Genomic DNA, 12,960 nt, shown 5'->3' with positions numbered 1-12,960 from the left:
CCTAGACAAAATTTCTAATTAGAAATACGTTCCTATAAATTTTATGGTAACATTATTTGTAGGATATGCCTCTAACACAAACTTGTGTGACATCTAACGGAAAAGTGCCGAGATTTTTAGATGAGGGTTGCCGTTTATGGTGATATCCTGGCGGAAAATTTAAAATTTACAATACGTCCGTGCAGGTAAGATGGGAGTAGAATTTGCAACCCCCTTTAATTTCTACTAAGTAATGAATTAAGTATTTGTATTCGGTAGGAGGTCTCTTAACATACTTACAAGCAAATTTGCCTTTTTTCATGATCTCGTATCTGAGCAGGATTCAACATTAGATCTTGAGTAACGTAGGTTGAGTTGTCAAAATTATGTGTCACTTGGATATTTATTCTCAATATATATAACTTAGTACACTAAGTAGTAAATCTGTTATTCTTCCACATATAATATACATTGGTACAAAAAATTTTCCACAAATTGTAAATAAAATGCAAAATATTTAATTATTCATCAATATTTATTTCATCGCCTTCGATGTAATCCCCACCAGATGTAAGACACTTATGCCAATGATTTTTCCAGTTCCGAAACACTTTTCATAAGTACTTTTCTGGGACGGCCTTCAGCTCCTTCAGCTCCTTCAGCGCATTTTATTTTTTCTCTTCGATCGACATTAAAACGGCTTCCACGGAACGGCATTTTCAGTTTGGGGAACAAGAAAAATTCACACGGAGCCAAGTGTGGTAAATACGGTGATTGATCGATGGTACTCTTTTTGAAAAAAAATTCAGCTTTATTGGGACGAGTCGAGCAAAGAACGCATTTCATAACCAAAATATCTACCGAAATCAGTCCAACGGACTCGCGTGAGTTGTAGAGCACTCTTGCCATCTCTCTAACTCTTGCCTGACGATCTCCAAAGCAACAAAATCTTCACATTTTTAATATTTTCCTCTGCTGAAGATTGTCGAAGGTCGTCCAGAAAGAAGCATGACTTCAACGATCTTTCGATCGTCTTTGAAGGCTTTGTACCACTCGTAGGCTTGAGTTTTTGATAGAACTGAATCACTGTAAGCCTTTTCCAACATTCGCAACGATTTCGCATATGAAATTCTGTTAAAAATACAAAATTTGAGACAAATTCTTTGCTCGATATTTTTATACATTGCCAAAATCGCAATGCACTACGGTGATGCTCCGAATAAAACAGCTGCTGTAAACAAACTGGTTGACAAATTGCGCTCATATTTGGCATAGCAATTAAGAACAGTCCTTCTAACTATATAAAACACAGTTTTTTTGTATTAATTATATAATTATTAATAATTTAATTAATTAATAATTTTACTAACATGTTTTTTTTTGTACTAAATACTTATCACTCTTCATATACGACTATACGACGATCTTGACAGAACGGTGGTAAAAAAAATCAAAACCCGATGGATCGAGCTACCTGCAAAAGTCATGTACAAAACGGTAGATTGGAATTACACAAAATTCCTATTGGCACTCGATAGAAGAGACTGTAAGAAGATGATAGGCATACTAACTGGTCACTGTCTGGTGGCGACACACGTTCCGCATTAGCAAGACTACGCTGTAAGCATCTAAGGTCTCCACAGTATGATACACTGGATGAGGTGTTTTTAGTGAGGCCGCAGAGTCTGTTAATATTCGCGTCAAGCACAGGCATCCTAAACGAACACTACTCCCCTTGGACTTAGCAACTGAACTCCCTCTGTTATAGAAAAGTAACAAACTGGTCTATGCGTGGCTCATTGGCCTACCAGATTAACCATACCTATCACTCTTCATTATTTTTCTCTTCAGTTTCTATATTTTAAAAACCAAGCTTCAATTGTTGCTGGGCGTTATATTATTTTTAAGATAAATGAGAAAATATAGTGATTAATATGGTTTAATACATTCCGCTTTGAATTTTTTTCATACATTTTACGTAAGCTTGTGCGCTTAAGATTACTTTAATATCCTTGTTGTAAAGTTTATCAATTAAATATAATTTAAAAATCACACCCCTAACATCAACACGACGAATAGGTTAAACTCCAACCCTCACCTTGATATAACCAATTACATGCATATGCTTTTTGTCGCAATCACAGCAATAATGTGGCTCGAGACTAGCACCAATATACCATCAGATACCGGTTATACTCGTATAAACTTATCTAGTAATAACAATCTTACTTTGTTGGAGTTTTTAACATTGACTTTTAGAAGAATGAATTTATATATTTTTTTGACAGAAGCTTTACTCCGACCTTATTTGTAATTTTGAGTTGAGGATATCAATCTGAACTACTTAAGCCAGGGGTTCATTTACTATTTTATACTTTGTTGGTTTCCTTACCTCTATTGGTTGGCATTTTTTGAGGTCTTCTTGCTCACCTTGTACCCGTCAATATCTCACAACCTCATTTATAACTTGATCTCAAGAGAGTAGTCTTATAAGTTGTTTGATGGGAGTTCGAATTTATTCTCAACCCTTTGTTCTCTGTTCATCATTGTGCGAAATATTCACTAAAAGTATTCGAGGATGTTGGACCAAGTGTAAGAACGGTGTGCCAATCGCTTGGGGCACCTTTGTTGTTTTCTCAATGACTGGGTAACAGCCATTTGTCAGTTAATTTCTACTTAAAAAACGTTCTTTACCGAAAGAAAAGGTCTTGGTTAAGTTAACCAGGACCTAACTGGCAGATGGCTGTACCTTAAGGGTGTCAACTGAACATCCAATCTCACTTAATTTTGTTACGTCATATCAGGACCGAGCTACGTAGTCAACAACTGCAAAAGTCAGACGAAGATATTGCTAAATTTGAAAGCAAGGTTTCGTACGGCTGGATTGCAGCAAGTTCTGTAAAAAATTTTATTAAGACTATTTGAAAAAAAAACAACAACACCCTTTTCAACCACCAATTATCATTAAGTTTTTAATATTATATTAATAACATTTTTTGTGTTTTGTTGACCAAGTCGAGCGAGTCGCCATATTTTGGAATCAGTTTTAATAAACCAACGCAAAAATCACAATTTAAAAATCAGTCAAAATTTCACTTAATGTGTTGATTGATGGCTTTAAAGCTTTTTGGTAGCTTTTTGGAGCTTTTATTTTCTATGTTTCATTATACTTATTTAGATATAAACATGATTACTATATTTTACCAACATATTTAATTAAACAAAAAGAAATCGCTGTTAAAATCCAACAAACTTTCACTTACAGCGTTGATGGCTTCGAAACTTTCTGAAAAAATGTTCGTAAAATAAGTTTATAAAAAATGTATTTTTCTAACGTCATTGTAGTCTAATAAAGTCGCCATATTTAAGCGAAAGACTTAAAAAAGTACTGAAAATCATTTTTAAAATCGCACAAACTTTAGCTTAAAATATTAATGGCAGCAAAGCTTTTTGAAAGCTTTCGGATTTAATAACATTTTATACTCCTTTCTCTACACATCACTTTATGCATTTTTTCACCAAAAGCTAATAAAACACTGAAATATACTAAAAATATAAATGGCTGCACAGCTTTTTGAAAGCTTTTGGTTTTAAAAAAATTTTTTAGCTTTCCACTACACATCACTTTATGCATTTTTTCACCAAGAGCTAATAAAACACTTAAATATACTTAAAGTATTAATGCCTCCAAAGCTTTTTGAAAGCTTTTGATTGTACAAAATGTTATACACTTTTCACTACACATCACTTTATTAATTTTTTCACCATGAGTTAATAAAACACTTAAATATACTTAAAGTAGTAATGCCTCCAAAGCTTTTTGAAAGCTTTTGGAGTCTCATATTTTTTTCACTTTTCACTACATATCACTTATTTCATTAACGATGAGTTAATAAAACACTTTTTAGTTTGCTTGTTGATCAACAGCCCTCCAAGAGCACGGTATTAAGTTCCTACAATTCTTTAAAGTCACGTAGGAACTCTATACCTCGCTGATGGCTTTAAGGCGTTCTTTAAATGCGAAACACTTGAAACACATGTGGAGTATATGTATGAGTATATTGCTTCTTTCTCCTCATCACAAGTACAGTACAGCCAAACAAAAAATCACCGAAAATGCAACCGAGACTTGAGTGCAACTCGGCTACTTCTGCATATATCCAGCGTGTTGTTGTTGGCTTGGGTGGTTTACTCTCCGCCATACTTAAACGCAGGTCTCCGCTTGTTGGGTTGTTTATTCAAGTTTTATAATGTAATTAAGCCGCATTAAACGGCTGCTGTCGATTCAATTATTATGAGCTGAAATTCAAATACAAATACACACACACTTATGCACTCACACTAACGCAAGTATTTATGAGCGGAGTATGCAAAATCTTTAAGCTTCGCTCTTGAGTTGTACAAATTACACAGACGGAGGACTTCAGCTGCACATTTATATACATATATGTATGTGTGTGATTGTATGAGTGTTTGTATGAGTACGGATGTGTGTGTGTTGTCCTTTGAGTACCTTGCCTGCTGAATTTGTGGATATTTTGCGATAAACATGTTGTGTATCACCATAAAACGATGTCTTAAAATTTTATATGCACATTATCCTTTCGGAAAATATTATCAATGCGAGGAAATGTGTGCGCAGTGAATGGGAGTTAAAAGGCAAAAACCAAAGCGAAATACCGTTAAGACGCGCACATAAAGCGGAGTGAAAGCAACCAAACGTCAATATGTGCTTAGCCAAAGCAAATCACCAATATACTTACCAGAGTGTGCCCACTGAGTGTACCGAGTATGCGAGTAGTCGTTGGAAAATCTGGATTTCTGAAAATGTCCTGTATGTGTTAGTATATGTGTGTGTGTATTTGTGTATAATTTGGCTTTTTTGGTTTTTATGCATTTGACGCACATCGAAGCTATTCGTTCAATATTGGCTCTGCGGCGGATTGCTGCTTACATTGGCTGCCCTGCCACTTGCTCGGCAGGAAAAACATGGCGCCACTTTGACTAAGCGATTAAGCTAATAAGAATATTGATGAAGAGTTTGCTCTTGTTTTTTTTTTTTTTTTTTTTGTTTTTTGGTTTTATAGCTAGCAGATTCGGGGATTTAAATTTAAGTGGATATACATGTGTAGCGGTATATAATATATACACATGTCTTAATATAAATTTAATAATATATTTTTCTTATAAAAATGAATATATTATTTATATAAAATTTCTATATTATAAATTATATACAAATACATAGGAGAAGAGATAATTATATATACATTTTCTGGTGATTCTTTCAAAGATATCTTTAAATTCTTAATACTAGCATGATTATTATGTGTTTTTAAGTGATTTTATGTTGTCTGCTCTACACGAAGTATCCTCGCTGGTTGCCTTTCTTCTTACCGGAACTGTCTCGCCGTGGAACTTCTCATGCACTCTGATTTCGAATTTTCGGATTTTAGTTTTTGTCGAACTTTGCGCATCTAAAATAGAAAAATTACATATTATTTAATGATCATTAATAACATTTTCCCTAATTAGTTCAGAAAATAGTACAATAAATTCAATAATATTTCGTGTAACCGAACATTTCGTACTCTTGGAACTTTCAAAGGTCAAAATCGGGGAAATACATTCAGGTGGTGGCAAAACTTTATATTAAACTATGTTGCGAAAGAATTCGACCGATCTTTCAATTTAAATAAGGTAACTCACATATTGACCGATATTTGCGGAATAAAGTTAGCAAGAAAATCGAAAATTTCTATTAGGTTTATGGGCACCGTGAGAGTTATTGGATCCGATGCAAGTCATTTTTGGCATGCGAGTATATTTTTATCAGAAAAGAATTCTCTCTGAGAATTGAGGGAAAGTTCCCTCGACAGTCGGGTCTTAGTAAGCGGAACGGACAACAAAAATTTCGAAAAGAGTTATAGAAACCATAGTGCCATTCCAATATATTGGGATTCGAAAATTTAAAAGCTGGATTTCATATTCATTGGAATATTTTTTTCTCGGATTTCAACTTGAAATGATTCTTTCACAGTTCCAAATATATTTCTTTCTAAAGCAATTTTATACCTAAACTGTTGCCATTAGCCTATAAAACTTTATGGTGATTTTGTATCAACGCTAAAATTAGTAACAAATGCACCCCAGTTTACTTTGCACTCCCAAGCCGCCTCTGGAAGACTAATTACTTTTTATGTTAAAACAAAATAATATTTCAAACTTACAAGTTTGATTTAAGGTAGGTCCTACTATTTAGAATTTTTTCAGGTTAAGATATTCTCAGTTTATTCTATTATATATTTTTATTTCATTTATATATATATTTCTAATTTTATTCACACACCTGCCAAGCGTTTTATAGCGCGAACATGCTTGTGTTTAACTGTTGCAACAATTGTCAACACATTGTTTGCAGCGTAACTTGAGGCGCCACAACAACAAAACCGACAACTGCAACGATATCAAGCCCCAAAAATCAAACACCGACAATTATATTGCCAACGGCAAGCAAGCATTGTTGCCCACTGAGATATTTTAAGTAAGCAGTAACAGTGTTGCGTCGATTTATTGAACTTGAAAGTAGCGCAGAACTTGCTGGAATGTTTAGCAGTTGCATTACGTGGAATATTTTCAAGGAATTTATCTCAGGTACTAAATACATATTTTGAATTTTTGAGCTGACAATTTCATTTAATTTAAAATTGTGAGGCACTAATCGATAATTTATCGAAAAAAAAATGTTACGTCAACTATTATAAACATAAAATTTCTATATTTGGATTTTACGTAGAAAAAAATTTTATTATCGATTTATCGATAACATTTGGAAGTGAAAAATTTTTGCATTTCCTCTTATAAGCTCCAATTTCCCATATCTTGAGTTCATTGTGGTCAAAGAAACTTTTTGATTATGAACATATCGATGTCAAAATAATTATCGATAATTTTTCGAAGCGAATAAGTTTCAGTTTTTTGTTGTAAACCATAATTTTTAATATTTGGGTTTCACTGTAGTAAAAACAATTTTGACAGAAGTTTTACCGATAATTTATCGAAGTCACAATAATTAAATTTTTTGCTATAAACTGGAAATTTTAATGTTAGATTTGATAATGAATTTATTGTAGCTAAAAAAATGAAATTTTCTTGTTATAAACTTTATGTTCTCATATGTTTGGTTATGGATATATCGATAATTTTTCGAAGTGAAAAAATTCAAGTTTTGTGTTATAAACTATTAGACGATGTTACTGTGGTAAAAAAAAATCTGAGTTTAAATTTATCGATAAATTCTCATGCTATCGATAATATATCGTAGCCAAAAAATTTAAATTTCTTCTTATAAACTATAATTTATAATACTTGGGTGCACTGTAATATGTAAAAAAAATTGTGAGTGCAAATTTATCGATAATTTATCGAAGTCAAAATTATCAAATTTTTTGTTATATACTGTAATTTTTTATATGTATTTGGATTACACTGCAGTCAAAAAAAATTGGATACGATAACTTATCGAAATGATTAAATTTAAATGACTTATTATAAACCTTAATTTCTTCTAACTGGGTTTCACTGTTGTCAAAATTAAAAAGCGTCGTATATACATATGTACTTATATCCATGTGAATTGTTGCTATATTCATTTTGAATAATTGGTTCGACTTTGGCTTGCTTGCTAAACTAATGCCTGGGAGCGCGCATTCACATCGCAGCTTTTATTCGGCAGCTGCTTGTTGCCATTGTTGTTGCTGCTTATGCGAAAATGTTAAATATAGTACTATACAATCGATTTAATTGCCGATATTTTGCTCGCTCACAACTCACCGCATATCCTCCCGCACCAAGTGCCAGTCACCTCTTAGCTCCGCACCTTGGGATTTGCATGCGCCGCCCCTTGGTGAGCGTTAATTTCACGCTTGTCGTCGATTGTGTTGATGCTAATACATGTGTATGGAAATAAAGCAAACTAATTATAGTCGAACAAGCGATAAGTCTCAGCAATCATTGCTGGTAAATGTCACTTATTCACAAGAAACCACAAGTAAAAAAACACCGCTGCATGCTTAATGTCAAGGCGTTGGTGCGCGCATGCGCATTTGTCACAACCGGCAAACACTGTCAAGACAACAAAATGCATTTGCTTTATGCCTTATGTGTATGCACATATAATTAAAATGTTTGTTTCAACACATATACACACACACACATGCATGCATAGTGCTTATGGCTGACGGATGTGTCAGTCAAATTGATTTGCAGCTGAATTTTCTAGTTTGCTTAGGCAATAATTAGTACCGTTGCTGTATATATAATTCTGTGTATATCCATATGTATATATCTGTGCATGTATATGTACATTTATATATGTGTTTTTGTGTACAATCGTCGGAAATGCGCAAACCATGGAAAATTTTATTATTAAGAAATTAAAATTTCATTTCATTCTTATTATTCCAAGCTCTGCGGCTCATTTCGAATGCATTGCTTTGCTTTAATAAATGCACAAATAAAATGGAAATTTTACATATTATATATTTGAATAAAATGCTTTCTGCACTGGTAATAATTCATTTTAGAAGTCTTATTCAAGTAAAGTTAGAGCATTCTCAATAATACTTCAAATATCAGTTATATAAGTTTCATTCGTGCTTGGACTTTGATTAAGACATTCAGTATACTCGTACTTACAAGTACATATGTACATATATTAGGGTATTTTTTCGGCTATTAATTTTTTTCAATCCCGTCACGAAATTTTCTTAGAAATAACCTAAAAAAATTCTCTGAAAGTTTTAGCCCTTAATATTAGCATTAATAACTGGACCAAGGCATTTAAACATTTTCCATAGTATATACACTACAATCGTGATTTTTTATCTTTAAATTCCTACAGTTCAGAGGTGTTTCATGGCATCGCTTTCACTTTAGACGCATATTTCTCAGAATTATTCACTCTACAAAAGTGCCCAGTGCAACAAAGTCGTAACTCACACCGGCGAGGTAGTAGAGGGCTCTAAACCTGATTTTTCCACGAAATTCGCATTTTCGTTTATATATCTCGTAAATGACAAGAGCTATAGAAAAAATGTTCATGACAAACTTGTAGGAAATTTCATTTGCTACAAAAAAGATCCAGGTCAAAATCGCTATCATTAATACTTTTCGAGATATGCGGCTTTTTAGGTAACGCTTTATAGAATTTTCATAGATGGTACGTAATAAAATATCTATGAAAATCCCATACAGCCTGTAGCCCAATCTATTCTAAACATCTTAATTGCTGTTTTTCGGATAAAATTGTATATGTCTGTGAGTAATATTTCGAACATAAAATATGCTAATGATGATGAAAAAGCTATTAATTTTCGTAGAGAGATTTGATTTAGTCCACCTAATGATCCTGTAATAGTTATCAAAATTTACAAAAAAATGCCTACTAAGCGCAGGTCAACAATCTGTTCCTGTGCGACTGCAAGATTCTTCTGGCCTAGAGCAGTTTCCTGGATATCTACTGAACTATTTGGTCTTAGCAAAGCTCATCTTTCGCAGTCGTAAAAGTTATTGCTGGTCAGTGTCCTATTAGCATTCATGCGGAAAATTAAACTTCCTATAGAACGTAAGTTGTCAAAGTTGCATGGAAGAAGGTGAGATGAAAATATCCTCTCATCCATCTCCACCACTGGCTAGCTTCTGCTAGGCTGAGGTCAAAACATCTCCGCAATTTTACCTTTAGCGAACCAGCAGACATGACCGCCTCAATAAATGTGTAATAGGCTCAAAGCGCTTTGTCGATTTATGAGTGTTTTTAAGATCAATTTTATAGGAGTTCTGGGTATCACAGCGGATCGGCGCGCGGCGTTAAGGCTACCAACTGTGTTCCCTGCTAGGATCGACCATTGAATCTAACAAAACTTAACCTATAGAAATATTGACATAAATATTGACACCGAGTCGGGCATAGGTGGCAGCAGGAATGCGTACATATAACGCATTCTAGAAATGGAAAGTTGAGAACATAAAATATATAAAAATAAAAAATAATTAACAAAAATAATAAAAAATATTATTAGCCTATTTTGTAAGAAATTCTGTAGTAGGAAGGTAAGTGTTGAGGAGAAAATTGTATATTTGAATCTATATATCCTTGGTCCCTATATATTCCTTGGACTTACTATTGACAGATGTCATTATGAATAGGAGCTAAGTTCATTATTAATAAGCTTCCTTCTTTTTGCTACCGTCAACAAGTTCACAAGCGTTTTGCTGTGTCCAATCTAGCAGTAAGAAAGAGAACGATTGAGCGTCTGAAGTTATGTGCACACAAAACAGTACAATTATAATCATTTATTTCTTCACACTAATGAACACATGACGAAGTAGAAAGCTTTAGGGAAGACTGCTTATTGTATTCATTATAGAAATAATTTAAATAATAATAAAATATTGACTCCAAGCCACCCGACGCCACATCGTTAGTGCACCTTGTCAATAATATTGCCCAACCGGCAATTAAAATTTTGAGCGGTTTGCAAAAATTTTGCCAATTAAAAGTCAACAAACGTGATAAATCCACATTAATTTGCATTATTCCCACAATTGTCGGAAGCTGCGACATATTTCCATTTGCGGCGCACACAGCGCTCGCAAAAATAACAACAACGCGCTTCCAATGAAACGCCAGATTAGTATAAACCGCAAAAGTTATGAGCAATATTAAAGCAACTGCCACAGCGCCGCTATGGAAATTACGATCAGATCGCGACGCAAATGTCAGCGCACGATTTACATGCCGTCCGAAATTAAACAGCGAATTATGCCAAACGCTGTGGCAGATCGCAAGCGGCATGCCATGCGAGACGGCAAGACGACAAGATGAACTGCAGCGCATCGACAATAAACTCATTGAATGGCGCAGCGCCCGCTGCCTGCCAGATTGCCACGACATAATAAATCGCATACACAAACATATATACGCATATGTATGTACGTATGTGTGCCACCTGGCGCATAAAACCGCTCATTTCATGCGCTCATTCAGTCATTCCGGCAGATTATTCCGTCAAATAAGTGGAAAGTTATTTCACTTTTACTATGACTAGCGCTTACGCCGCGCGGCTGCTGGTCATCTATCTCGCGGCGGCAGTGGCGTGCGCGCGTCTGCACATATCGCGATGCGCAAAGCTTGGCGACAGCGACGCTGTCCACAAAATCGCCGTCGGTTGCGGCGCGCTCGGGATGCTTCTGACCAGCAGCAAGGTATGCGCCGTAATTGTGCAATAATTTAAGTTGCGAGATCGCACACTTTACGATTATGTGGCCGCAACAACAACAGCAGCAACAACGCGCAACATATTGCACTTGCAGCCAAATTACCTGCAGCTGGCAGCAGACAGCCGGCAAACGGTTAAGTTATGGCGCATCACGATTGCGATGCTGGCGTATTCTATGGAGACATGCGAAAGTCACAGAGGCCGCGTATGAATGAGCCGTATGCTGCGCATGCGCACAGTTCGTCTAATCGCCTGCGGCTAACTTTAGTATTCAGCATGTGTAGTTGTATATAGTATATGTGTGTGCCTTTTTACGTTGGGATGCGACACACAATGCCCACTGCATAAATTGCAATAACACGCTGATTAGAATCTGGCGTTGAATGAAATAATGCATGAGTATGCATGGCGAATGCGCTGATTTGGCGACCGACGGCAAACAGGTAGCCAGCGTCGGGTTATCGATGAATATTTGGACGGACTTTTAAATAGTCAACTCTTAAAGGCAATACATGATACGAATTGATAACTCAATGCACAGCTGTGGGAGAAGCTTATAAGAGAAGATTAAATATTGAATTTATAACAACAAAAACACATATCGTCTCCTTAAAAGGAAAACAACGTATCATCAAACAAATCGAAATTGAGTTTTTTTATTGCTAACGATTCACTACATCTTATTACCCATATGTGCATACAATTTTCAGTACCACTGTCAGATATAACCAATGCATAACCAATATATAACCAGTATATAACTAATATATAACCAATATATAACCATTATATAACCAATATATCGCCATTATATAACCATTTTATAACCAAAACATTTTTTTCAATATGAGAGGTTTGTATTATATCGTTTTTCTTTCGCCTGTAAACTTATCAAAAGTGATGTTACGTTGTTTTGCATTTTAGCTGACGACATAAAGTTCTGAGTGCAGAATTTTAAGCTATGTGGACAAAGCAGGCTGTTACATATATGGTTTAAGATCCCATCCTTCCTAGTTGGATGGCAGACTTCTCCGTTTATTTTTAGCGCGTCTTTGACTCACAAAAAGTAGTAGAGTCACTGGTTTCAAAGCGCTGAGACTGAATGTCTGCTGAATTTCTTCTAAGAAAAGCACTTTTATCGCAACTTCTCTTTGTGCCGACGGCTTACAGACAGCCAATCAGGCATTCATGCACTCTAATTTGAGCTCATTAGTGAACTAGGAACTTTTTTGGAGAGAGTGGAATCCTTTTCTGCTAGTTGCCGCTTAGTATCTCCGAATCGTGTTATTATAAAGGTTAGAAGTTTTCAGGACTAAATAATCGTGGGAGTAAAGAAACATCGTTATTTCTTCAATAAAGTTTCGAAATTCTCCGTGTGGTTCTATTTATTTCAATTTGCTTGTAAAGTTCTGGTATAATTTTCTGTTTGACGTCATAAGGTATATACTCTTATCCTTGCACGTCAGTTGACTTATCTTAAACTAGTACCGAAGGAAAAACTTACTTTACTTGAGATTCAATTTCCCTGCATTTCGTCTCCAATGCTTCAAAATTACAATATATGAAAATCAGCTCTAACCTCAAAATGAAATTTGCTTTATATTATATAATGAGCCAGAACTATACAGAATTAACATATTTGGGAGGTTCCGCCTGGAAAACATGATGAAAAGTTGGAGATTTCACGGAACGAGTGTTATAG

General features: G+C 34.9%; 1 long non-coding RNA gene across 1 annotated transcript in view; it reads right to left on the bottom strand.

Moving 5' to 3' along the window:
- Positions 1-5,150: 5,150 nt before the first annotated feature.
- LOC126761983 (uncharacterized) overlaps positions 5,151-12,960 on the bottom strand; it is a 47,300-nt gene continuing 39,490 nt past the window's right edge. The window contains exon 4 of the long non-coding RNA XR_007667402.1: positions 5,151-5,456. This is a non-coding gene — a long non-coding RNA (uncharacterized LOC126761983). The remainder of the gene's footprint in view (positions 5,457-12,960) is intronic.

The sequence above is a fragment of the Bactrocera neohumeralis genome, chromosome 6, assembly GCF_024586455.1.
Source record: "Bactrocera neohumeralis isolate Rockhampton chromosome 6, APGP_CSIRO_Bneo_wtdbg2-racon-allhic-juicebox.fasta_v2, whole genome shotgun sequence".
Classification (NCBI taxonomy): domain Eukaryota; kingdom Metazoa; phylum Arthropoda; class Insecta; order Diptera; family Tephritidae; genus Bactrocera; species Bactrocera neohumeralis.
The sequence above is the reverse complement of the archived record's forward strand: the minus strand, read 5'-3'. Positions and strand labels throughout refer to the sequence as shown.